Below are 5,678 nucleotides of genomic sequence, written 5' to 3'. Positions count from 1 at the left end.
CTTCCCGCCGGCCACCGCGCCTCCCCGGCGCCTCCTTCTGCTACGCGCCGCCGTCGGCAACCGCCACACTAATATGCCTCTGTTCGTGATGTCATAACTCCTTGCATGTAGTTCCGATTTGCGCGTGTAATATGTCAAATTGTTCGCCTCGTGATGCTCTACATTTTGTTCCATTGCACCATGTTCATTAGAGGTCATCTTGATGCCCAAATCTCTGTTGGAAGAGGGCTAGTTGCTTTTATCTGCTGGTTCTTAACAGAATTTGGAGATTTGTCATTTTTGTATCATTTATTCTGTGCCTCTTTTGGGCATGAGCTCTACATGTGTTTTGAAGTACGCCATGCCATCTTTCCACTGGTGTAGTCCATGTATTTTTGTGATCTCTGTGGTGACTAGCACAAGCATGCAAAGTAGGCCCCGTAATATTTCTGATTTCAGGGACTTAACTCGTTGTCTGCTGTTATTTTGTTGCCATGTAAACTTGATGCTACAGAGAGATACATGCATATTTTGGAGATGTTCAGTAAGGATGTTTTGTAGCTATAGTTGTAATTAATCCATTCCTGAGCTTGTTTGCAATTATGGAGTGCCATAGCATGACTCAATCTTGCTCTACTTTTGCTATAAAATATTTCTGGCAGACTCTTAACATGATATGCAATTTTGCCAAGCTTATTGTAGTTGATCCATACATGCTATGCTATTGTTCTTGCCATGGTTAGCTTTATAAACATGCCATCTTGCTGTAGGTATGCTTGTTTTATCTTGCATTGCTTTGTGGTGAGTTCATAAAGCTCACCCACATGCCTACATATTATTATTTCTGCCATGCTCTGTTTTCTGCTAAGTCTGGAACCTGATAACGAAACTTGCTATGTTTACATGCTTGCCATCATATCTTCTGATTCTTTTTGGCTTATAGTCAGTAAGGGATTTTTGTGATGTGAATTTAGTAGAACACTTCTATGCCATGTTTTGCCATGTTAAGTTCCTGTAGCAAGTTGATTTTGTGCTCTGAACATTGCTAACTGATGCTGTTTACTGCCATGTCCAGTTTTTCACTAAGTCTGTGATCCTGTTATCTTTTGCACTTTTGCCATGCTTGTTTGAGCTTGATATGTTGTGATCTAGCCGTAGCTCAGTGTTCATCTTTTGTCAAGCATCTCCCGTAGATTACTGTCATATGCTTTGTTGCTATGTTGGAGTGCTGTAGCATTGTTGCTTGTTGCATTTTAAGTGCTATCATGCTGTTAATCGCAGATTCGTGTCATTCTTGTTTTGCTTGCCATTTGCAAACCGTGCATCCGTTTCCGGTGATCTTTATATCGATTTCGACCGAAATCATCTCATATTTCCAGTGGCATTCTTGGTTTGCCAAGTTACTGCCATGTTCATCATTTTCCTTCCGGAGCACGCATATGCATCGCACATCATATCTTGCATATCATACATGTTTTGCATCATGTTGCTTGTGCATCTCTCGTTGTTGATTGTGGTTCCGTTTGTTTGTGTTCTTGTCTTGGGTAGAGCCGGGAGACGAGTTCGTGAACGAGGAACCTGTTGAGTATGCTTACGAGGATCAAGCTTTCGACAACTCTGAGAACCTTGCAGGCAAGATGACCACCCCTCGAAATCACTTCTATCTTTGCTTTGCTAGTTGTTCGCTCTATTGCCATGCTCCGCTACCTATCACTTGCTATATCATGTCTCCGATTTTGCCATGTCAGCCTCTAACCATCCTTTCCTAGCAAACCGTTGTTTGGCTAAGTTACCGCTTTTGCTCAGCCCTTCTTATAGCGTTGCTAGTTGCAGGTGAAGTTGAAGTTTGTTCCATGTCGGAACATGGATATGTTGGGATATCACAATATCTCTTATTTAATTAATGCATCTATATATATTTGGTAAAGGGTGGAAGGCTCGGCCTTATGCCTGGTGTTTTGTTCCACTCTTGCCGCCCTAGTTACTGTTATGCCGGGATTATGTTCCTTGAGTTTGTGTTCCTTACGCGGTCGGGTGATTTATGGGACCCCGTTGACAGTTCGCCTTGAATAAAACTCCTCCAGCAAGGCCCAACTTTGGTTTTACTATTTGCCGCCTAAGCCTTTTCCCCCGGGTTTTCGCGAGCCCGAGGGTCATCTTATTTTAACCCCCCCGGGCCAGTGCTCCTTCGAGTGTTGGTCCGAACTGAGCAGACTGCGGGGCCCCCTCTTGGAAACTCGAGGTCTGGTTTTACTCGTAGGATGTCTCATCCGGTGTGCCCTGAGAACGAGATATGTGCAGCTCCTATCGGGATTTGTCGGCACATTCAGGCGGCTTTGCTGGTCTTGTTTTACCATTGTCGAAATGTCTTGTAAACCGGGATTCCGAGACTGATCGGGTCTTTCCGGGAGAAGGTTTATCCTTCGTTGACCGTGAGAGCTTATGATGGGCTAAGTTGGGACACCCCTGCAGGGTATTATCTTTCGAAAGCCGTGCCCGCGGTTATGAGGCATATGGGAATTTGTTAATGTCCGGTTGTAGAGAACTTGTCACTTGACCCAATTAAAATACATCAACTGCGTGTGTAGCCGTGATGGTCTCTTCTCGGCGGAGTCCGGGAAGTGAACACGGTCTGAGTTATGTATGACGTAAGTAGGTGTTCAGGATCACTTCTTGGTCATTGCTAGATGATGACCGTTCCGTTGCTTCTCTTCTCGCTCTCTTTTGCGCAAGTTAGCCACCATATATGCTTTTGCCGCTGTAGCTCCACCTTACTACACCTCCCTTTCCTGCAAGCTTAAATAGTCTTGATCTCGCGGGTGTGAGATTGTTGAGTCCCCGTGACTCACAGATTCTACCAAAACAGTTGCAGGTGCCGACGATGCTAGTGCAGATGATGGCGTCGATCTCAAGTGGGAGTTCGAGGAGGAACGTGGTCGTTACTATGTGTCTTTTCCTGATGGTCAGTAGTGGAGCCTAGTTGGGACGATCAGGGATCTAGCATTTGGGGTTGTCTTATTTTCATCTGGATTTTGACCGTAGTCGGTCTATATGTTTGTATTTTGGATGATGTATGATATTTATTCATGTATTGTGTGAAGTGGCGATTGTAAGCCAACTCTTTATCCCATTCTTGTTCATTACATGGGATTGTGTGAAGATGGCCCTTCCTGCGACAAAACCACTATGCGGTTATGCCTCTAAGTCATGCCTCGACACGTGGGAGATATAGCCGCATCGTGGGCGTTACAAGTTGGTAATCAGAGCCATCCCCGACTTAGGAGCCCCCTGCTTGATCGAATCGCTGGGGTTGTTGAGTCTAGAACAAAAAATGTTTTGAGTCTGAGGATTATATATATCGGAGAGTAGGATTCTTTTTACTCCTCAGTCCCTTCGTCGCTCTGGTGAGGTCTCCTGACGTAGAAGTTTTGACTATTCTCTCCTCAAATTTCACTAAAAAATTTTTTTGGGATCACGCGGGTATCTTTTAATCGTTCTGATGGTTTTGTGACGAGAACATTGTTCTTGGTGCCTCCTGACATTTAGGGGTTGTGGCAGTGTCCCGGGGAGTTGAGCTCCGAGGTGTTGTCGTCACAATTTTATCGTTGCAGTTCTGGAATACCTGAGTTTCGCCGACATCGAAATCTCTTTTATGCAGTTGTTGGTGAGATCACCTCGACGCCACCCAGTACTGGGGCGGGAGTTCGGGAGTATTTCCATAACTTGTATAACGGATGTTTTTTGAAGGTTGAGGTAAAAGATTTCCGAAGGTTTCTTGGTTATGTGTTGACGGATGGATACAGCTGGATCTAGGGATTGCTAGTTTGGGTGATATATTTTGTGTCCCCTCTATCCCCAACACCAGATTGCATAACCAGAAAGTTTCAGGAGTTTAGAAGTGGGAATTCAAGTAGCCTTAGGATATCTTTCCGACAGACGCATGATATGAGATTGGGGTTCGACGTCTAGTGGTCTGCCTGTACACGGTTGATTTTACAGTGGTCTCGTAGTGTCTTAAAGAGTCCATGGCTTTGCCGACTCGGGGACGCTTCGTATGTCATGTGCACAGCCTTGTACATGATGGTGCTATACGATTGAGCCCGTGTGGGCCCCACCACGAAAACTTCGGACGAAATATCTATCATATGTTTGTTCCGGCTTATTCTGCAAGCCAATACTTTGTTTTGTTTACATTTGTGATATTCGAGTTGCTTCGAATTCATATGTTCATTCCATATCTTTTTCAAGTGGCTTCTCAACTTATGGAAGTGTGATGATTTACTACGGAATTCATTCGTTCATCTTCGTTCGAATGTTTATTTGTGAAGACTATATGTTGCAATTTCTATCCGTTGATTCTACTTATCTATTTGTCTATCAAGATGCTAACGGATGTCACCCTCTTCAGGATGGCTCCGCCAACGCGTCAGAATCCGGATCGCAATGAAGGGAGTCAAGCGAACCCTCCGCCACCACCTCCACCTCCGGAGGCATGGCAAGCTATCATGGCAGCCACCAACGCCAATGCTCAGATGATTCTGCAACTCTTGCAAGAACGTACTCAAGGGCAAGGCAATCAAGGCAATCAAGGTCAAGGCAACAATCAGTTTCACTTTGCTACACTCAACCAGTTTCTCGCAAATCAGCCAAGTCTTTCAGCTACTGTGCCGAGGCCACGAATGCCGATGATTGGCTTGTGGACATCAACAAGCATTTTGAATGTAGCAATGTCAGGCCTGAGGACTATGTCAAGTTCGCTTCTTTCCAGCTCAAGGACCAAGCTGCTGATTGGTATCAACAATACAAAGATTCCAGAGGAGGTCGTGTGATCACTTGGACTGACTTCTGTCGGGACTTCAAAGCGCACCACATTCCACAAAGTGTTGTTGAGAGCAAGCGTGAGGAGTTCCGCAATCTCAAGCAAGGCAACATGTCTGTGTATCAATACAACATCCAGTTTCAGAAACTTGCTCGCTTCGCTAAACAAGACGTTCCTGATGAAAAGAGCATGATCTATCACTTCAGAGGTGGCCTTAAAGAGGATCTGCAGTTAGCTCTCGTTTTTGTTGAGCCTACTCACTTTGATCAATTCTATAATATGGCACTGAAGCAAGAGGTTGCTCAGCTCAAGTGTGAGGCTTCTAAGAAGAGAGTCAGAGACGCAGTTCAGTCTTCTTCTTCCTCACTTGTGACAGCTAAGCAACAGAAGTTCTGGTTGCCTCCTCCTCCTCCGTTTCGTCAGCCTTACCAGCAGAAGAACAAAGGTGGCCATGGTTCTTCCAACTCTTCCAACTCTGGCTATCAGAACAAGTCTCAGAATCAAGCTCCAAAGTCCAATGCTCCTTATCACCGTCCACTCTGTGAGGTGACTTGCAACAAGTGTCAGCAGAAAGGTCACTATGCTAACAAGTGCTTCAACCAAAGGCTCCTTCCTCCTCCTCCTGTCAGATCTTCCAGCAATGGAGTGGTCAAGCATAATCCAAAGTCTGCTAAGGTGAACATGATGAATGCAGCTCAAGCGGAGAATAGACTGATGTGATAATGGGTAATCTCTCAGTTAATGATATTCCTACAAAAGTTCTTTTTGATACTGGTGCATCGCATTCTTTCTTGTCATACCCATTTGCATCGAAGCACAATGTTGACACAGAGATTTTATCCAAAGTTATGCAAGTTGTTTCTCCGGGAAAGCTTTTGTC

Source organism: Triticum aestivum, chromosome 5D, assembly GCF_018294505.1.
Source record: "Triticum aestivum cultivar Chinese Spring chromosome 5D, IWGSC CS RefSeq v2.1, whole genome shotgun sequence".
In the NCBI taxonomy this organism is placed as follows: Eukaryota; Viridiplantae; Streptophyta; class Magnoliopsida; order Poales; family Poaceae; genus Triticum; species Triticum aestivum.
Note: the sequence above shows the minus strand (reverse complement) of the source record.